This window comes from Mytilus edulis, chromosome 12, assembly GCF_963676685.1.
Source record: "Mytilus edulis chromosome 12, xbMytEdul2.2, whole genome shotgun sequence".
Lineage (NCBI taxonomy): Eukaryota > Metazoa > Mollusca > Bivalvia > Mytilida > Mytilidae > Mytilus > Mytilus edulis.
The window spans coordinates 34,096,559-34,120,498 of NC_092355.1; the positions used below are offsets into that span (position 1 = coordinate 34,096,559).

Here is a 23,940-nt window from a genome sequence, read left to right on the forward strand (position 1 = left end):
ATTTACCTATCTGGTTAATAAGTATGATTGTTTTGATAAGCATTCCTTTTTGTTGTAATAACTACTTGCACCTTTTTTTTTGGCATTTCTAAAGATATCTTACATATGTCTTCCTATGCAAGTCAATAAAGGCATATTGCCAAATTCCATTTCTACAAAAACTGAGGTAAATATGTCATTTGATAAATAACATGGTGTAGCTTTTGGTGTCATTTCAACATCGCACACGCCCTTGTCAAAATCAATTTTATCAAAAGATAAAAGAAAAATATTAATTACACCCCAAATGACTATCACCCTTTCTCCCCCATAACAGTACAATGTATTTATCAATTTCTTCTTTTCCAGCCTGCCCATTAATGCTTGACAATATCTGAACCTATGTCATTCTCTTTTTAAAAGTGTGTAATATTTGCTACTGTGCAAAACAATGCATTAAAATTGCAATACAACATAATCCCTTTGCAGTTGACATAGAATAAATTAAAGTTTAATTATAAATATTTTAATATATTTCTTTTTCTATATCAACTTCTGATATCAAACTTTCACATAGAATCGATTCTAAATTGGCTAGATTTGATTTAGTCAGTTCTATACATAGAACAGTATTAAGAACTCTTTATCTTAAATGTAAATAAGTCTTATTAATAATAATATATACATATTGTGAAGCCAAGGTGGTCGAGTGGTATATATAAATATATAAATATATACAACTCGTCTAAACATCAACCCAACAATGTTAGATCTGTAACTTTGCTTTCGCAAATTTTTTGTTCTTCCCTCACCGGGATTCGATTAAAACTGACGAGGAAAGGTAACACACGGGCGCTGAAAGCTTTATTTTTGTGAAGCCCAGGTGGTCTTGTGGTCTAGCGGGACGGCTACAGTGCAGGCGATTTGGTGCCACGATATGTCAGTAGCATGGGTTCGAATCCCGGCGAACCCATGCTACTGAGATATCGTGGCACCAAATCGCCTGCACTGTAACCGGCGCGCTAGATCACACGAACACATGGGCTTCATAAAAATGAAGCTTTCGCTGGCCGGGTGTTACCTTTCCTCGCCAGTTTTAATCTAGAATCGTACTACAGTACATGCTATAAAAGGCATGAAGATGTTATTTTTACAGATCAGCTAAATTATCTATATATATAGTGAAGGATCCTACAAATTAATGTAAGATACAGTCACAGAAATAATTATATTTACAAGTACGTCTGAACCAGTGACAATTTTACAACAGATGTATCTATCGGATCACCAGCAGTGATGGTGATACATGACTGTGTACATTCTGTATATACAACTCGTCTAAACATCAACCCAATAATGTAAGATCTGTAAATTTGCTTTCGCAATTGTTCTGTTCTTGTTATATATATAGCAGTTATATATATCACAGTAGCATGGGTTCGAATCCCGGCGAGGGAAGAACCAAAAATTTGCGAAAGCAAATTTACAGATCTAACATTGTTGGGTTGATGTTTAGACGAGTTGTATATACATTATGTACACAGCCATGTATCACCATCATTGATGGCGATCCGATGGATACATCTGTTGTAGGGTTGTCACTGACTCAGACGTACTTATGAATATAATTATTTTCTGTGACTGTATCTTTAGTTACATTAATTTATAGGATCCTTTACTATAGATAATTTAGCTGATCTGTAACAATAACATCTTCATGCCTTATATATCATGTACTGTAGTACGCCGCTAGATTAAAACTGACGTGGAAAGGTAACACATGCCCACCGAAAGCTCTTTTTTTGAGAGCCCAGGTGGTCGTGTGGTCTAGCGGGACGGCTGCAGTGCAGGCGATTTGGTGTCACGATATCACAGTAGCATGGGTTCGAATCCCGGCGAGGGAAGAATCAAAAATTTGCGAAAGCAAATTTACAGATCTAACATTGTTGGGTTGATGTTTAGACGAGTTGTATATACATTATGTACACAGCCATGTATCACCATCATTGATGGCGATCCGATGGATACATCTGTTGTAGGGTTGTCACTGACTCAGACGTACTTATGAATATAATTATTTTCTGTGACTGTATCTTACATTAATTTATAGGATCCTTTACTATAGATAATTTAGCTGATCTGTAACAATAACATCTTCATGCCTTATATATCATGTACTGTAGTACGCCGCTAGATTAAAACTGACGTGGAAAGGTAACACATGCCCACCGAAAGCTCTTTTTTTGAGAGCCCAGGTGGTCGTGTGGTCTAGCGGGACGGCTGCAGTGCAGGCGATTTGGTGTCACGATATCACAGTAGCATGGGTTCGAATCCCGGCGAGGGAAGAACCAAAAATTTGCGAAAGCAAATTTACAGATCTAACATTGTTGGGTTGATGTTTAGACGAGTCGTATATACATTATGTACACAGCCATGTATCACCATCATTGATGGCGATCCGATGGATACATCTGTTGTAGGGTTGTCACTGACTCAGACGTACTTATGAATATAATTATTTTCTGTGACTGTATCTTACATTAATTTATAGGATCCTTTACTATAGATAATTTAGCTGATCTGTAACAATAACATCTTCATGCCTTATATATCATGTACTGTAGTACGCCGCTAGATTAAAACTGACGTGGAAAGGTAACGCATGCCCACCGAAAGCTCTTTTTTTGAGAGCCCAGGTGGTCGTGTGGTCTAGCGGGACGGCTGCAGTGCAGGCGATTTGGTGTCACGATATCACAGTAGCATGGGTTCGAATCCCGGCGAGGGAAGAACCAATAATTTGCGAAAGCAAATTTACAGATCTAACATTGTTGGGTTGATGTTTAGACGAGTTGTATATACATTATGTACACAGCCATGTATCACCATCATTGATGGCGATCCGATGGATACATCTGTTGTAGGGTTGTCACTGACTCAGACGTACTTATGAATATAATTATTTTCTGTGACTGTATCTTACATTAATTTATAGGATCCTTTACTATAGATAATTTAGCTGATCTGTAACAATAACATCTTCATGCCTTATATATCATGTACTGTAGTACGCCGCTAGATTAAAACTGACGTGGAAAGGTAACACATGCCCACCGAAAGCTCTTTTTTTTTTAGAGCCCAGGTGGTCGTGTGGTCTAGCGGGACGGCTGCAGTGCAGGCGATTTGGTGTCACGATATCACAGTAGCATGGGTTCGAATCCCGGCGAGGGAAGAACCAAAAATTTGCGAAAGCAAATTTACAGATCTAACATTGTTGGGTTGATGTTTAGACGAGATGTATATACATTATGTACACAGCCATGTATCACCATCATTGATGGCGATCCGATGGATACATCTGTTGTAGGGTTGTCACTGACTCAGACGTACTTATGAATATAATTATTTTCTGTGACTGTATCTTACATTAATTTATAGGATCCTTTACTATAGATAATTTAGCTGATCTGTAACAATAACATCTTCATGCCTTATATATCATGTACTGTAGTACGCCGCTAGATTAAAACTGATGTGGAAAGGTAACACATGCCCACCGAAAGCTCTTTTTTTGAGAGCCCAGGTGGTCGTGTGGTCTAGCGGGACGGCTGCAGTGCAGGCGATTTGGTGTCACGATATCACAGTAGCATGGGTTCGAATCCCGGCGAGGGAAGAACCAAAAATTTGCGAAAGCAAATTTACAGATCTAACATTGTTGGGTTGATGTTTAGACGAGTTGTATATATATATATATATATAGGGCAGAACCAAAAAAAATGCGAGAGTAAATTTACAGATCTAACAGTTCTACCTATAACAGTTTAATAGAGTTCTATCTAAAACTGGTTCTGACAGTTCTACTAAGAACAGTTTTTGGGGTAGAACTGTTCTAGGTAGAACTGTTCTAGGAGAGTTTACAACAGCTCTATGACAGATTATTCTGACAATTCTAACGAGAGATCAGAAGTTATATCCACTGTATGATTCCAAAAGAAGGTCCTGCATTTATTGTTCCCCTTCTTTTTTTTTTAAATCAGGTCGTCATTTTGCACTTTTTTTTTAATGACTCAGAGGACATAAGAGAAAAAGGTAAGCACGTGTAACCTGCCCCAAACGTTAGATTGTGTTTACGATAGAAACAAAAAGAAAAAAAAGCTGTTTACTTAATAAAACAGAATAAAAAGGGTGGGTTACCCCAACCTTGATTTCCTTTTCCCAGTCTAGGCGTATCAGTGCATGTTCATAGATCTCCGTTGTAGAAAAACATCTTCCTATATCTATTTGAAATACATCCAATTTGGGGTCCTCATTGCGGTCTGCTTTTAAATCATTTCGATTTCTTTCAGAAACAAATGAAATACAGAATTGTGAAAAATATAAAATTCAACTTTTGAACATGTTCAGTTCAATATAACTAAATATGTACAGTCATTTTAAAAATGAATTATCTTAATTTACTTGTCATAGTGTTTCTGAAAAACTAATGCGCGCCAATGTAATTACGCAAACGTAAAAAAAAACAAGAAGTAATTGTAACAGGATGCTGTTACGAAGTCTCCCAAACAAAGCTCCCATAACTCGCCATTCCTATGGTACCATCCATTTACAAGTATTCAAACAGGAGGGGGTGGTGGTGAACACCAGGGACTTTACCTACATTTCATTAGATTTGTTTTATCGTCCCATACAAGAATATATATGGTTTAGGGGTGGGGATCTCAATCATTTAAAAGGTGTGGGTGGGGTTGACCCCATGGACTCTCCCTATATTTCATTTGATGTGCTTTATTCTTCCATTCAAGAATATATATGGTTTAGGGGTGGGGATCTTGACCGTTTACAAGTTTTCTATCAAGATGGGGGTGGGGTGACTCTCTAGGGACTTTCCTTTTATTTCATTTCATTTGTTTTATTGACCCCTACAATAATATAGATGGTTAAGGGATGGCGATCTGGACTGTTTACAAGATAATAGCACATACTCAAATTGAACAGGGTGGGGATGACCCCAGGTACTTCCCTTTAATTTCATTTGATTTGTTTTATCCTCAAATTCAAGAATGTATATGGTTTAGGGGTGGGGATCTGGACCGTTTACAAGTTCTCAAACAAGAGGGGTGGGGTGACTCCCTAGGGACTTTTCTTTTATTTCATTGCATTTGTTTTATTGTCCCCTACAATAATATAGATGGTTAAGGGATGGGGATCTGGGCCGTTTACTAGTTAATAGCACGTTCTCAAATTGAATGGGGTGGGGGTGACCCCCCATGACATTCCCATTAGTTTTATTTCATTTGTTTTATTGTCCCATTCATGAATATATATGGTTTAGGGGTGGGGATCTGAATGGTTTACAAAATAATAGCATATTCTCAAATTGAAAGGGGTGGGGGTGACCCCATGGACTTCCCTTTTCTTACATTTGATTTGTTTTATTGTCCTCTACAAGAATATATATGGTTTAGGGGTGGGGATCTGGACCGTTTACAAGATAATAGCACATTCTCAAATTGAATGGGGTGGGGTGACCCCCGGGACTTCCTATTAGTTTCATTTGATTTGTTTTATTGTCCCATTCAAGAATATATATGGTTTAGGGTGGGTATCTGGGTCGTTTACAAGATAATAGCATATTCTCAAATTGAAGGGGGTGGGGATCACCCCCATGGGACTTGCCCTATGTTTTATGCAATTTGTTTTATTGTCCTTTGAACATATCTGAAGACTGCATGTGTCTATCACTTATAGTTTTCAAGTTATATTCTTTTGAAAATTTTAGAAAATAGAATCCTATGCCCCTCCCTTCTTTCTGCCCCCCCCCCCCCCCAAAAAAAAAAATACCCCTAAATAGACCCCAATGCACAAACGAACAATAAATTGCTCATCTAGACATATAAGTCTAACATTCTATGAAACCCTAAGTTAATCTGACAAGCGATTTGGAGAAACGCTGCGGACAAGTTCATTTTTAAAGTGGCGGAAGAAGAGGAAGAAGAGGAAGAAGAAGAATAATAAAAATAATAAGAACTGAGCAAAAACAATAAGTCTCCAAACTTTGTTTGGGAGACTTAATAATCACAAAATGCGCGCAAATGAAATGCGTCCGCATAACTTTCACTTACGGAAAAGCGATTTATGTTGTACAAACGGGTATCATTATTTGCGAAAGAGTCGTTAGCAAAAGACGACGACTGGGAAAAAAATCCCGTTTACTTCGTGAATATTGTGAAATTTGCGCTAAAACAGCTTTTACTTTTTTTTAGTGTGCCCTTTTATACTAGTATGCGGCACATTTGGTTAATTTTTTTTTTAAAGAATTATCCACCCATCTGTAAAACTGTGTTGAATATATTAAAAAGAAAGACAAATTTTAAAATGTATAATCTTAAATCTTTACGCTTTTCCAATGTAATGGGAGATAACTTATTTTTAAAATAAATATTTTCCTCTGAAACAGATATGATTGTTGACAAAAAGAGTTACATCCCATCATAAATATTATCAAAAAAGTAATACGATATTTAAAAAATATCTGACAAAGTGCACTGTATAGAAGTAAATTTCGTATATATATGATTATTATAAATATCAAATGAAAGAAAAATGTCAAAATGTCAAAATATATTTAGTTTATAATAAGGGGGATAATCAAAACTGCTTGTTTCTAAAAATATATTCTATTTGTGTTGTTGATATGTACATATGTACTTCGATAAATACATGTTGTTTAAACTATTCATAACTGAATTATTCCTTATAAAAGACGATAAAAATCAATCCATGAAATTTAGCCATTATCCAAGCTCTTGTTATTTGTTGTGTTTTGTATTTTCTGTTACTGGGATAAAAGATAACCAGAACGTCCATGGAAATCTGACGAAGACCTTTACTTACTTGAAAATCTCTAAAGGTTTGGGGGATTTTCAAGATTTAGATATTGATTTACGTAAGTTGTAAATATTTTTTCAACGAAAGTTTCTTTTTTCTTCTTCTTCCTTTTGAACAATTATAATAAGCCCGATCGTAAAGTCGTCTTGTTTTCTTAATAACGTTTTCGCTCCATTTTATTTGGTACAACATGTATTCATATGACAGTAGTGAAGCCTTGTTGACCCTTAAGAAGAAGAATTACTTCATCATTGAAATTAAACAAGAAACATAATATAAAAAAGAAGATGTGGTATGATTGCCAATGAGACAACTATCCATAAAAGACCAAAATGATACAGACATTAACAACTATAGGTCACCGTTCGGCCTTCAACAATGAGCAAAGCCCATACCGCATAGTCAGCTATAAATGGCCCCGATAAAACAATGTAAAACACGTTACCAAAACTGGCATTAAATTTCAAATTTACCGAACAAAAATTGATCCGTATAAACTTGTTATTTAATCTAAATTAAAATTCAGTTAAATCGTTTGATATTAGTAGTTTCGATAAAAAATAAACGTATACCAAAACTGGCATTAAATTTCAAATTTACCGAACAAAAATTGATCAGTATAAACTTGTTATTTAATCTAAATTAAATTTCAGTTAAATCGTCTGATATTAGTAGTTTTGATAAAAAATAAACGTATGTTTAAACGAAAAATTTAACGGTGATAAACTAGATTTAAACCTTTTAAATAACAAATTTAAACTGCTATTATTTTTCAAATAAATAACAAGTTTAATAACCCATAAATCGGAATTAAACTAAAGAAAATAAGAAATTTAAAAAAATTATTAAACTTTCATAAACTACTAAAATAATTCTTCATAAATCAGACCTTAAATTCAAAACTAGAAATTTAATTTATGAATAAACTTTGTAAACGTATCATTTCATGCAGTGATAATTACATCAATTTTCTCGCGAGTTGCATTAAGTTACCAATCCTTCTTCAAAGAGCAAAATAATAACCATAAATTCGTTAATAATCAATTACCCGGTGGTAATAATTATTTCACCGTTAGACACCGTCTGTCAATTTGTTCATCAATTTATTATATTATATAACCAGCCATAGAAACTACATAATTTTCCACATACTTTCTACAATGTGAAGATGTATACGCGAGTGAGTTACTTAAACCATGCCAAACTATTTTGATTGGTTAATGAAGTTGTTTATTGTCATTTGATTGGTTAATTATGTTGTTTATTGTCATTTAATACGTCGTTTGCATTACATAACTTTAAGCAGACGACACTTAATTATTTGAAGTGTTGATTACGGCGTTTTGCATTTGCGCCGATCTGCATTTCATTTGCGCCGATTTTTTCTTTCATTTGCGCCGATTTTTGTTTTCATTTGCGCCGATTTTTTTACAGGTAAATTACAGGTTAATTATAGGTGAATAGATATAAGAAGATGTGGTATGAGTGCAAATGAGACAAGTCTCCATCCAAGTCATGTTTTTTGTTATATTTATCATTATATATAGACCTCTTCCGTCATCCAGTTGTACACTATATTTACATACTTTAAAATCAAGAAGTAAAACCCTTAGATAAAAACACTCTGGTTTATACTAAAATGACTTTTTAAAATCTATTTACAGCATTCAAATCCATAAAAACGGAAGACATTAAAATCATAAATCTGTTGTTGCTGAGTATTTATAGGCAACATATCTAATATGTTCCTTTCATGTGATTTCGTCTCTTATATATTTGTTGTAATTGTCAATAACGTAATCCATCTTTTCTTTGTCTTGCTAACGTACTTATGTGTGTGGCCGCCGATGGTTAAAAAAATTGACCCCTCGGCTCGTTGCAGTGTGCAATATGTCCATCAATTACAGCAAAGTTCAGAACAATATGAATCAAAATTAACTAAAACCTATGTTTATAAACAGATTTTACCAATATACCTGCACGGTATAGTACATGTACAAGTATTAACTTACCTGTAAATCCAATTAGGAGCAAATAAAAAATCGGCGCAAATGAAAAAATGAAATCGGCGCAAATGAAAGAATGAAAATTTTAAAAATCGGCGCAAATGTCATACGCCCGTTGTTATCTATGGAACAGGAGACTCGGTGGCCAAGTAGCTACCTTATTCGTCCTTAGTGATCCTTAGTATCTAAACTCTAACTCGTTAGAAGCAAGGTGCGCTCGACTCTGATACAAAATGACAAAAATTGCCAGTTCTCATACCAAAGGCCACTGGTTCCCACTGTGTGCTCCGGCTTCCTCTACTATAAAATATGGCCAACATGATATCGCCAAGTGTATATGTTGTTCATTGTATCGGTTAATTAAGTCTCTAACAAAAACATCATTTAACAAATAAAAACTGACTGCTTTGACTTAGAAACAAGAAATATAAACCCTGCTTCAAGATAACTCTGTAGTATTTTTAAAGTTTAAACTTGTTTAGTGGTTTTCGTTTGTTGATGTGGTTCATAAGTGCTTCCCTTTTCTCGTTGTTTTATATAATATATTAGACCGTTTGCGTTCCTGTTTGAATGGGTTTACACTAGTTTCATTTTGGGGCAATTTATATATTGCTGTTAGGTGTATACCAAGGCTCCGTGTTGAAGACCGTACTTTAACCTATAACAGTTTTCTTTTACAAATTGTGACTTGGATGGATAGTTGCTTCATTGTACCACATCTTCTTATACATATTGTATCATTCGCAATTTCTTGATCTGTTTTTATCAAAAGATCATTCAACTGTAGATATTTCGCCTACCTCAACTGTTTATCTGTAGCCAATTAATCTTAGTTTAGAATATAATCTTAACTTCAGACTGAAAATCAATTATTTATTTATCTATTTATGATATACCAGCAGTTGTATTAACTTGTGTTTTGACTTAGGAGATCTAGGGTTATCTGAAAAAAAATATTTTTTAAGACAGAAACAGATTAAAGGATATCAATATAATAAAAGTTATGTTCAACTTCAACAACTAATCAATCGATCTTTTTTGGAACAAGTGGATGTTTATTCCATATTTCGTACAAAATCATTTGCATATTTATACTAGAAATCATTTCAAATCACATCAATTGTGTCTATAATTTGCAACAACCAAAAAGAAACTACAAAAACTATTTGGGCATTGAGATATATTATTTTTTCGTACTTCCCGAATAGATATAGGAAGATGTGGTATGAGTGCCAATAAGACAACTCTCCATCCAAAAAACAATTTATAAAAATAAACCATTATAGGTCAAGGTACGGCCTTCAACACAGAGCCTTGGATCACATCGAACAACAAGCTATAAAGGGCCCCAAAAATTACTGATATAAAACCATTCAAACGGAAAAACCAACGGTCTAATCGATATAAAATAGATATTGTTATAAATGCGTTTACTTTTCTACATTGGCTAGAGGTATAGGGGGAGGGTTGAAATCTCACAAACATGTTTAACCCCGCCGCATTTTTGCGCCTGTCCCAAGTCAGGAGCCTCTGGCCTTTGTTAGTCTTGTATTATTTTAATTTTAGTTTCTTGTGTACAATTTTGAAATTAGTATGGCGTTCATTATCACTGAACTAGTATATATTTGTTTAGGGGCCAGCTGAAGGACGCCTCCGGGTGCGGGAATTTCTCGCTACATTGAAGACCTGTTGGTGACCTTCTGCTGTTGTTTTTTTTTCAATGGTCGGGTTGTTGTCTCTTTGGCACATTCCCCATTTCCGTTCTCAATTTTATTAATCATTTGCATGTTTCCTCATCTCATATAACAACAAATTTTAAGCAATAACAAACTATTTGCACATTGAGATATATAATTTATTTTCGTATTTAACAAATAGTTTTATAATTTATGACATAATAATTAATGATTTTACATCAACAAGCAACGTAATTATCATTTATAATTCACTCTGTATTTTTCAAAACTTGATATATTTCCCTGAATTGATAGTGAAATATTATTTATGTCATTAAATGCTTTACTGTACATGGATGTTATCTGATTGTTGGATGTGAGGCAAACGCCTACCGTATTTCTGGTACAATTTCTGTATTTAATATCATTTATGATTTAGATGGGATATACATAGTTTGTGAACTAACAGTCTTCGCAGTATGTAAGTATTTGATAACTAGCTAAGAATATAATTTATCAATTATTATAATTCGATTAACTGCAAAATTGTTATTGGTCTAATTTTAAATTTTCGAAATCATCGCTTATAAATTGCAAATCATGAAATATCATTTTCTCTGTAACTGCCATAGTAACATTTCTAATGTAGAATAATGGATAAACAGACAATAAATATATTCAATTTAAAATGTGCATGTCTCATGTCCGTCAAATAAAATTTGAATATTATAGTTGATTTCCCAATACAAGTTTGCTTTGATTTTTCTTACAAAACATGTAGCACTAATCGGTTTTAAAGTAGCTATCCCCCTTCTTAATATAAATGATATGTACGCATGGTCATACCTATACATTTCTTAGGTTCATTGGCGGATCCAGGGTTTGTGGGGGGGGGGGGGAGTCCAGGGGTTGGAACCTCCTTTTTTGGACGATCAATGCATTTGAATGGGGACATCTACTTGGAACCCCCCCCCCCTTCCTTTTGTCCTGGGTTTGGAACCCCCCTTTTTTAAAATGGCTGGATCCGCCCCTGAGGTGTATATCAGCAACATCGTCGAAGTATTCGATAATTAACGACAATCAACTGCTGTTATTTGAGTTATGTCCCTTTGAAATAAGAATTTATATGAATAATTGGCATTGTTAGTGATCTCTTGTCTGCGTTTGTTGTAGGATATTACCGTTAGCCACATGGCATATAAGGATGAACGGATAACAGTGTGCTACTCTTCTTGTATTTGTTGTCAATGGTGTTATGTTCTTATTCAAGTAGCTTTATGTTTCTTTATATAATTGTGTATTTTTAGGGGGCTTGATTGTTTTTAAGAATAATTCTTTCAGTAATATTATCACATCAACTTCTTTTTCTTTTGTTACTCCTACTTCGCTAGTGATGTTAATACCGTAAGGTACATTACCAGTATGCATGGAATATTCGTAACTGGACGTTATGCGAACAACAATTAACCAATAATTTCAACAACCAATTTTGATTTTCCCTGTCAATAGAATATCCTGGACAATTCAAATTCATTAATTGTAGTTAGTAAACAAATGAGTTAAAATAAGTAGATCGATGTAGTCTGCTTGCAGGTGAAACGACTTTCAACACGAGGCTAAATGACTTTAAAATTAGCAACTGCAAGACACCTAAAAAATGCCTTTAAAATGATCAAAATTAATACCCATAGCAAGCCATGAAAGATCAAAACAAAATGAAATAGTTTGTTTTTTCTAAGCAGTCTTTTCCGTAAGTATGTGTATCTTCAGTGATTAAACGATTCCTCGTTCAATAAATACAGACTGACTGCCATGACGTACATTGTAGTTACACGAACTAGTTCTGCTTTACGATCAATCGGTTGTCCTAATAATATAAACCTGTGTCCATCCCAATGTCTTGGTATCTTTGGAGATTTATTTTATCAAGAGATCACTCAAGAGAAAAAAATGCCTACCTCAATTTTTTATCTGTGACCACTTAATCATACTGGAGAATATATTTATTATCTATATACTTCAGACAGTTAAACTATTTATTTTTCTATTTATCTCAGTTGTATTCAACTAAATTGGAAGTCTGACCTGGGAGATCTGAGATTGTTTCTTGTATCAAAATAAAACTTACTTTGTAAAGATAGAAACAGATATAAGTCTAAATTCCAATTGATATTTTATAGCGTGTTTTTCTATGTTGTGATGTTATATTATTGTTTCATAAAAGATAGAAGGTTTGGAACCATTAAAACGTTTAATCCCGCTGCAAATGTTTGCACCTGTCCTAAGTCAGGAATCTGATGTATAGTAGTTTGTTTATGTAGTTCATACATGTTTCTCTTTTCTCGTTTTTATATAGATAAGACCGTTGGTGTTCCCGTTTCAATGGTTTTACATTACTAATTTGTAGGGCCCTTTAAAGCTTGCTTTTCAGTGTGCGCCAATGCTCCGTGTCGAAGGCCGTACCTTGACCTATAATGGTTTACTTTTATAAATTGTTATTTGGATGGAGAGTTGTCTCATTGGCACTCATACCACATCTTCCTATATATTTATATAAGATAATCAATCTAATACTTTTTCATTCAAAATACTGTACGTTCCTAAGGGTGACTGAGGAAGAGAAACATTATCACTGCGGGTTCGTCCAACCGGAGTATAATCCTTGTCAAAGTGGGATGTCTGTTTGGTTGTCCGCGAAATACAAATACGCAGCCACGTCAATTCAGAATGGGGACGTTGAATCCGATGCTTCGTGGAGAGATAGTGCCACGTTCTTTGCACGTTTAGAACAACACTATGAGGGGTATTAAGGTGGCGTGCTGCAAGGCCTGTCCCTATCCAATTAACCATATTGTTTTAATCCTTTTTAACTGTCCTTTATGCAACCGCAATCAATCAATAAATCATTTTATTTTATGTTGACTACACGTTTTAAGGGTGTTATATGTACTGGGCGATCAATTATCTGACTACTCTTTGTGGATATGTTTTATTTGGAATGAAAAAATATTCAATGGGTAGTTTTTAGCCTGCTAATAATCTTAGATACCAGGATTAAAATTTTGTGAACGACAAATGCACGTTTCTTCCTCAAAAGAGTTATTCGTGGCTAGCGAACAAAAAACAGTTAAAATGGGCAAATAACGTGCGAAGTTGAAGAACATAATTTGAAGACTCAAAGTTCTGAAAGGTTTATCCAAATACAGCTAAGGTAATTTATTCACTGGGTAGAAAATCCTTTGTATTTTACCAAAATTCCAAGTTTATTAATCTATGAAATCGTCGGAGACTTTTTAGCAAATAGATCGGACATTTAAGCGATAAAAATAATCCATTTTTCTCTTCATGAAATGGCAAAATAATAAATTTCAACTTCATATTTCATTTAAATGCATTGCATTACAGCAGTCATGTCATATTTTGCGCCGTTCATGGACTCAACGCAAGAGGGTGTGAATAGGGGTAACTTATTAGCTCTATCCTTTACATGTTTTCCCTATTTGATCTCTATTACGTAATTCCCAATCTACACACTTATGCAACTGTTACTAATCTGTTCTATTCTAGTGTAAAGACAACAGTACACAACGTGGATGATTTAATACTTAAATAATCGAATTATTAAATCCCTCTCAATTTTTTGGAACAGTTCATAATATTTACCTAACATCTGCTTCTCGTGGTGTTTGTTTTGTCTGGTATTAAAGTGCTTTTTGCTACAATTTACCATAGCAAACAAGGATTCAATTATCGATAAAGGGAGTTCGATGTCGGTGCTTAAATGTCAGAACCAATTAAAAAATACTATTTTACAATTTTTAAAATGACCTTAAAATATCAAGACTACATGATATTTTGACATTGCGATATCCAGTATGAAATGTGTTTTTCTTCGGAGACATCGAAACAACCATTTTTAATTAAAAAAACACATCTATCCTACGTAATTTTCTGGTTGAAAATGATAAGCTGGAAATTTTTACACTATCGTCTATGGTATTATCGCACTCGCTAACTACAGGACTGTAATTTACACCAACTCTTATCACAACGAAACAGCTACTGTTTAAATCATTGGTTTCATGTAGTTAATCCCAACAAAGTATTATTGATATTGAGCAACAAGTTGCATGATATGCCAATATTTACAAAAATGCGTTTACCAAGATTAACTAAGACCAACACATATTAGTCCCAGGGATAACCGATAATTATTTTGCTATGCTATTAATTCAGACATTTATTGTTCATAAAGGATATAGTTTTAAGGGTGGATATAGTACAAAATATGATACTAAAAAATTAACAGTTAACCTTTTTCCTTTGTATTCTAATTTACAAAACTAAAGCGTAAATGTGTTCAATTATCTTATATATTTCCCGTCAAACGACAATAAAATCGATAAAACTATATAACCACTACTCATTAAAACACATCGTTATCTTTTTTTTGTTGTAATTACATCTTTTTTTTCTGCTAGAGTGAGTATTTTATTTCTAATTTTGCTTTTTAGATGTAATGTTTGTTTTACAACCAACAAAATTACACAAATTATTTTAACTGCCTTTTGTCGTAAATAATTGTCGTTTTTATTTATGTTGTCTCGATTCAATGTTTCTTGATTGCAGTAAAACCCATTGCTACTTCATTAGAGTCACCATTTATTTCGTATTGTCTAAACATCTTCCTATTAAAGCAAGAGCAATTAAGATAATTAAAAGAAGACCAATTTAGAAGATGCGTCTTTATTTTGATAGATATATAAAGAAGGCAATACTATTTTTATACATATGGCACCAAACATTTATTGTGTTGCATCTATTTTGTCTCTCTTGGAGAACAGAATTTCCAAAGATATGTGCTTTTTAATATTATCTATTGTTCAATATCCTTAAATCAATAGAAGTAAGTCGCTGAGCTTAAGGAAACAGTTTATATTTCAAAAAAAGATTACAGTTGTCAACATAATTATCTTAAACACCGTTTGTCAACTTTATTATTTTATGCCGGATCTATATAAGGCTTGTATTATTTCTGTATTTTCGAATAATGACTTCAAATCAATAGCAGTTAGTATCAAAGCTGTAACTAACTATATCGAATGAACGATTATAAGTCATAACACTCATGCAAAACCATATCACATTTCTCAGCAAATCTTACGTATTTAAAAAAAAGATTATAGTTGTCAACATAATTATCTTAAACACCATTTGACAACTTTATTATTTTATGCCTGATCTATATAAGGATTGTATTCGTTCTGTATTTTTGAATAATGACTTCAAATCAATAGCAGTTAGTATCAAAGCTGTAACTAACTATATCGAATGAACGATTATAAGTCATAACACTCATGCAAAACCATATCACATTTCTCAGCAAATCTTACGTTTTTAATTATTCATCCACACCTTTCTTCTCTCATTTATGAAGTTTCTCATGTACCCATCCAGTCTCTCACAGCCATCAAGTCTCAAATTCACCCATACAGTCCCATGTACTCATTCATTCTCATTCATTCAACAACTAATCCACTCCCATTCACCCTCTTCCATTCTTTTATCTTATCTCATCCACTCATCTTCTCTCATTCTCACTAATTCACTCGTGCTTTCTCACTCGTCCTTTCTCATTCACTCGTCTTTTCTCATTCACTTGTCCTTTCTCGTTCTATCATCCTTTCTCATTCACTCGTCCACTCTCCCAACCACTCTTCATTCACTCATCCACTCTCCATTCACTCATTGACAATCACTCTTCATTCACTCATCCACTCTCAAAAACATCTCCCATACACTCTTCCTCTCTCCAATCCATCTCCCATCTGCGCTCCCATCTATTCTCTAATCCACTGTTCCATTCACTCATCCTCACTCATCCAGTATTCCATCCACTCTCCCATCCATCTGCTATACACTCTGCATTCACTCATCTACTCTCACATTAACTCTCCCATCCGTTTCCCATCCACTCATCCACCCATCTATCTACTCATCCAATCTCCATTCACTCATCCTCTCTCCATTCACTCATCCTCTCTCCATTCACTCATCCTCTCTCCATTCACTCATCCACTCTCCATCCACTTACCACTCTCCATCCACTCATCCTCTCTCCATTCACTCTCCATTCACTCATCCACTCTCCATTCACTCATCCACTCTCCATTCACTCATCCTCTCTCCATTCACTCATCATCTCTCCATTCATTCATCCAACTCATTCGTTTCACTTACCTACAGAACTTAAATATTACCTTCCCCTGAACATCCACCTGGGCAGTTTACGGCCCAAATGGACTGACACTACTCATGTAGTGACTGGCTAAGACTATGAAAATGTCCTACTCCGCTGTGATAAATCACAGTATTTCCAGGAGAACACCACGGTCTACCAGTATCTGGGAAAGGTTGGCACCCTCATCTTCAGTTAAACTTCATTAAATGAGGGGCAAATTTGATTCTTCTGAAGTAAAACATTTTGTTTCAATTAATATTTTGTATACTATGGTATTCTAATAATTGATTTATTTCAGTTAAATCTTCCTGAATGAACTTAATGTTATTTTGCTATCATTTGCATAAGGATTTATGGTCATTCTGTTTACTTTTCAAATGTAAATGACTTAACTTATTTTAATAGAGAAATAATTGAGAAAATAACAAATAGCAATTTTAAGGGGAGGAAACTTTTTGTTTAAATTAAAAATTAATGAAAAAAAATAACGGAGGAATAGGTATGTTCCGGACCATGTGATTATTTGGACCATACGCGTATGGTCATGACCATTTGGGTATATACTCATATGGTCCGACCATACGCGTATGGTCCGACCGTACGCGTATGGTCCGACCGTACGCGTATGGTCCGACCGTACGCGTATGGTCCTACCGTACGCTTATGGTCGCGGGGTAATTAACACTATGTTACAGTTTACTTTGAATACTTCTAAACTCTTCATATGGTATGACCGTTCATTAAAAAGACGCTATCATATAGTTAATTTTATTATTATATTATAATAAAAAGATTAGCTAAATAAAAATTACAACAAGTTTCACAGTTAATTTTACTTACTTGTCAAAACTATAATAATCACAATTTATACCGATGGTCATTATCGATGTGGAAGTAAATGTCACCCAAGCCTACATGCAAGAACGTAATTAGCGATGAAAACTTACTATGGCACCAATATTTATTTTTTACATAGCATTTGAATTATAAACAAAAATACTTTGTCATGTAACCATCATTGTTTTTTAGATAAAGTTTTTGTATTATTGAAACTTTTATAATGTGATTTACAAAAGAAAATACCTATATGGTCCAAATACTAATATGGTCCGGACCGTTAATAACCAAACGAGTATTATACTCATATGGTCCGACCATACGCGTACGGTCGGATCATATGCGTATGGTCGGACCATATGAGTATACGCATATGGTCATGACCATACGCGTATGGTCCAAATACTCACATATGGTCCGGAACAGGTATATATTTCATACGTTGGGTGTGATACTTCTATTGTTTTCCCCTGTTAGTCTTTGATTAATTGGCACTTTTCAAAAAATTGGTCCGACCATACGCGTACGGTCGGACCATATGAGTATACGCATATGGTCATGACCATACGCGTATGGTCCAAATACTCATATGGTCCGGAACAGGTATATATTTCATACGTTGGGTGTGATACTGCTATTGTTTTCCCCTGTTAGTCTTTGATTAATTGGTACTTTTCAAAAAATTGTGCAGAATTTATCTTTGTTTCAAATATAGAATGACTTGAGTAATCAGGTAATGCGTAATCATGTCCATAACCTGATAACTACAGACAAACTTTTACATAGCATTTCATTGTATATATATTATTATAACCTTCACCAGAAACCATTCAAATTTCCATCCTTGATTTCCTGTATACAAGCTTTAGTAACCATGTAACTTATATACAAAATACTCTATAGAAACATAAAAAAGTATGCCTTGAAACTCCCAAGACATATGTTTATGACTCAGAAAATTAACTGCAACGAAATGTAGGATTGATTTCCTACAACTGTCTACGACTATTTTTCGACCGTTTTTCGTATTCAACCGGATGTGACGTACTTTGGTGGTACATGTATAACACCTGTTGACTCCTTGTTCTGTTATAAATCATATCGGTACTAAAGCCCCGAGTTGTTTAGAATGTTTGCAAACTTGTATATTATGAGACAAGAGAGAAAGATTTGCGTTTTACAAATTTATCGATATATCAATCTTAAATACAGAAGACATGGTCACAGGCCCCTTATGAAGCTACATTTAGGTTAAGGCATATTTTTTTTATATGTTCAACTACAACACATTGCCTAGTTGCTTATGATAATAATTGGTAAACAGAAAGTTTTTGAATAGAAAGAAATTTTCAACTAAGCAATGCATAGGAAATAATGTTATATGTAAATGTTTATATAAGTCATCATTCAAATGCCGTCCACACTTTAAAAAAAAAGGGAGATAGGGTTCAGCTTGCCAATGTTAGGAGTTGAACTTGTAAAAAGGATAAACAGAAGTGGACTTAAAGGGACATGGTTCCATACCCCCTTATGGAGCTACATTTATGTTGAGACATGCTTGTATCTTGTTTATATGTTAAATTCCTTACAGAGTCTTATTGACCACCACAAGAGCGAACCCGCATTGGAATGATGACTTCTATAGATATCTACAGTTAACATTACTTGCAAGTTATTACTATGTTTACATTGATCTTTATGTCCTCATATTTCCTGTTTTACCAGTTATAATCTCATGCAAATAATCTGTACCAATAGATAGACTGATAATGTCTAGCAGGATCTGCTTACCCTTCCGGAGCACCTGAGATCACCCCTAGTTTTTGGTGGGGTTCGTGTTGTTTATTCTTTAGTTTTCTATGTTGTGTCATGTGTACTACTAGTATTGTTTGTCTGTTTGTCTTTTTCATTTTTAGCCATGGCGTTGTCAGTTTATTTTAGATTTATGAGTTTGACTGTCCCTTTGGTATCTTTCGTCCCTCTTTTCCAAAGTCTAATGATTATACCTTTATAACTATTTTTAATGTAAAAGTTTGCCTACAAGATATTTGTCTTGATCCTCACCTGAAGCAGCGACAAATGATCATTTCTTGAATACATCCATGTCGTTTACTAATTGATACATGTAACAATTGTATCAACAAGGAATTGCCTTGCAATAGCCATGTCTAAGACTGGTCCCGAAACAATATATCAAAAAGTAAATAAGGTGATGTTTTTGGCATCAACAAATTGAAAATATTGCAGAGTTTATGAGACTTATTTTTTAAAAAAGCAATGAGCAAATTGAAAATATTGTAGAATTCATATCAGTGATTTTCATTTTTTCTTGTTTCCCCACGTTTGTGATTTACAATTTACGGTTGCGACATCACTGATCCCGAAACAATATCCACAAAAACAATTAAAAAGTCATTAAGGTAGACATTAGATTTGCAGAGTTCATGTGTGATTTGAACATATTGTAGAAATCAATGACCAATTGAAGATATTATAAGGTTCACGAACCAATGAAAACATTTATGGTATTCTGAAGATCAATGATAGGTGCATTTGTAAAAAGTATAATAAATGTATTCCTGATATTTATAATGAGTTTATTTAGGTAAGGAAGTTGAACAATAAATAAACATAGATAATATATTTTATTTTGTAACTTTGTGTATTTACACAGCATGTTTTAAATCTAAAGATGCATGTTTGAAGCATGTTTCTCATATTTCATACCGATATTGCATAAACATAAACATTATAAACCTAAAATTAGAATATAAACAGTGGACGATATTATGTTAGTGTTATATATACAATCATTAAAGGAAGTCATTTCAGATAATGTAAAGTCGAAACAATTAAAAAGATACGTTTGTTCGTAAATAAATAAACTCATCATAGATACCAGGATAACATATATATATATATTTACGCTAGACGCGCGTTTCGTCTACAAAAGACTCATCAGTGACGCTCGAATCAAAAATATGTTTAAAAGGACAAATAGAGTACGAAGTTGAAGAGCATTGAGGACCAAAAATTCCTAAATGTTTTGCCAAATACAGCTAAGGTAACAGAAGGCAAAGCTATATGAGGTGTCTAACATGCACTAATTCTGGTTATTCAATATTGGTATTAATTTAGTATATATGAATTGGATTTTTAATGTAAAATAACCATATCCACCTGGTGAAAAATAATATTCACCGACTTGAATAATCGTCATACGCTTTTCCATGTAACGTTGTGGTAAAATGTTTGATGTAAAATAAGTTTCGGTAGACATTGTGTTCTCTCGCAATATAGAATAAAATGAAGGCGATATTAAACAATTACTGTCTTTTGTTACGGTTAATATATGGTTGACCTAATTTTTGAAAAACTGACTTTCACTTCGGTCGTCTGCCTCAGTGATTATATTCTTTTTTTAAATATATAAAACCGCATATGTACCTCATCAAAAGAAAGTTATTGTGTAATATGGCTCTAATTTTGTATCTCTTGTGAAAATTTGGAAAACAGATATTCCAAAGATATGCACTTCGTCTATAGCTCACATAGTTTACAACCCCTATAAAATAGAGAAAAGAAAACATTAAATTCCTGTTAATTCATTTTGATGCTATAACCCTGACATAACGTATTATTTCAGGCTTGTCGTTTGTTTTTTGTATGCATTTTTGTGACGTTCTCATCGACAGCACGTGCAATCATGAAAGTCGCATTTTATTTGGAAATAAAACATAATTTTGGCATGTCTTGCAATGTATGCCAATCAAAGGAACGGATTTCTGTCAAACACGAATGCTATGTCAATTTTTCTGGAGATATCGTGCCTGCCAACACAACATTTGATAAGATATTTTGATATAGTTTTAACAGTTATATAAAAATTGACGGTATCTAAATGACATAAATTTAATAATTATGTATATAAACCTTCTCTGTTAGCTTCCATACTTTTGATCCCGCTAAACATTTTAATAACATCAGACGTTTTGTTGAGATGGTTTGAGGTTCATGTTGGTATCGAAAGTCTTCAATGTATTGAGTTATGCTGTAATCTTTTACTTCCTATACACATGAAATGTTGGTGGTATTCGACTGTTTTACATATTATTACTTAACTATTCAGATTAATGAATGAAAATAATGTCTTATCAAATTAGTAAATCAGAAGCAAGAGTCAACTACTTTTAAGGTCAGACAACCTTGTTTTAGAGCATTGCAAATATATTTATTACTTTGATTCTTGATCATTTCTGAGTTCACCAACAGAACATTGTCGACAGAATTATTATAAGGGACGACATCAAAAGATCAATGTAAGATAAAAAAAAAAAAAAAACTTAATTCAAATGAGGGTGAGGGGGGGTTGAACTGCAGCAAGATTTGGTTATCCGACATGGATTTTCACATATATCCATATGGGTCAATCAATTTTTCCCAAATTAAGTTAAGAAGGGGGTGTGGGGGGATCAGTGAAAAAACTATGTGAATTAAGTTTTTTATCCTTCATTGAACTTTTGATGTCGTCCCTAAATCATATCAGTACTCAAGTACTATATATAATGATTCAAGAAAGTAAGATTTCCCATATGCAAATTATGCAATAGATCACTGTAAATTACAGAAGCGTATTTAAAGGGATAAGGGTTCAGAACTCATTTATGGAGCTATATTTAAGTTCAATGCATATATTATTTACATGTTTTACTCTTAACGATGCTGAATTTAGACCCCTTTTATATAAGACTGAACGGCATTTAAATGATGACTTGTATAAATGTCTATCGTAATATTATTTCCAATTAATTGCTAAGTGGGTACTAATTCAAATTTCTGCTTCTTTCCCCCATTGCCTATTCTAATCAGTAGTAATATCATCTGTAATCATAGATACATTGATAATGTGTATTTTCCAATGACTTTATCAATAATAACTATAAATGTTTTCCTAAAATATATTTTTGTTTTGACCCTCACCTGAAACAGCACCAAATGAACACTTTATAGATAAATCCTTTTAGTTTCCTGATAATTGAGAACCATGGTATGAACAAGGAATTTCCTTGAAATAGCCATGTCTAACCTTTACAAATGCGACATAACTGGTCCAGAAACAATACCCCTCAATATATCAAAAAGTTAAAGTCATATGAAACCTTCATTATAAAACTTATGTACATATACTTTTTTTTGAAGAAAATTCTATAATTTGTCCACATTTAGAAGAAGTTTACTTATTTTAAATTGCTTGCTTCTAAGAAGCAATTCGCCGGCATATTTTCCGTATGCAAGTAACCGTAGGGTGACCCTTCCGGGTGATCGCAATACGCATCGATCGTCATTTAAATAAACTATTATCTGATTGCATATGTTATAGATGTGCTCAATATCCATGCGTCTTTGTTGATTGTTAACTATAAGGTGACAATCGATGAACTACGGCTTCAAAACACGACAACTGAATTAGTTCAAGAATTGGATAAACATTATTTTTCACCAGTCACTCGTTTAATATGACTTTAAAATGCTGTTATGACATCAGAAAATTGCAACTATTGCAGGGTTCAAGCGTATTTTTTTGTACTGTAGAAACCAATGAGCAGATTTAAAATGTTGTAGAAAAAGATGAAGAAATTGAAAAATTGAAAATAAATCGAAGGTCATCATAAACTTGATACTTTACTAGTGGTCATTCATTCTATAGTGAAATATCAGTCATTTACCTTGTTTCCCCACATGTTCAAGTGTATGTGTCTGTTACCGCGTATCAATGCTATTTGGTGCATTAGTAAATAGTATCAGTATTGCTGGTATTTATGATGAGTTAATTTATTGAAGGAAGTTACCAAATATAATAAACATAGATGGTGAAGGAATTTTATTGTTATGTCTTTAAAGTTTTATCAATTTAAAGAGCTGTTTACGCAGCTTGTTTTTGAATTTAAATGCATGTTTACAGCTTATATCATTTCTAATATCAATAATCTTTAAAGTAAACATTATAATTCTAAAAATAAAATACGAAACACAGGAAGATATTATTATAGCGTTATTCATAATCATTAAAGAAAGTGCAGTTGAGATAATATAAAGAAGAAAAATTAAGAAGATGCGTTTGTTCGTTAATACCCAGAAAGCAGAGCTTTATTTATATGTGTTGCTCAACATGCACTAATGCTTGCTAATGCATTTAGTTTGTTTCCCTTCTGAATATTTTGAGAAAGGACATTAAAGATATAAGCGCTTCTTCTATAGCTTTTATATCATATTTTATGTGCGCCTAAATTTTATTTTCCAAAAAATCATACTTTTT

The 23,940-nt window shown here is 33.6% G+C and overlaps 1 protein-coding gene across 2 annotated transcripts in view; it reads left to right on the forward strand.

The window, feature by feature from the left end:
* Positions 1–23,940, forward strand: part of LOC139498350 (cholecystokinin receptor type A-like) — a 113,879-nt gene that overhangs the window by 39,610 nt on the left and 50,329 nt on the right. Inside the window, exon 1 of one of the 2 annotated variants that reach the window (XM_071286731.1) lies at positions 10,936–11,027. The exons of the other annotated variant lie outside the window; for it this stretch is intronic. The gene's annotated coding sequence lies outside the window, so the exon portion shown is untranslated. Of the gene's footprint in view, positions 1–10,935; positions 11,028–23,940 lie in introns of those variants that run through there. 2 annotated transcript variants of the gene reach the window in all.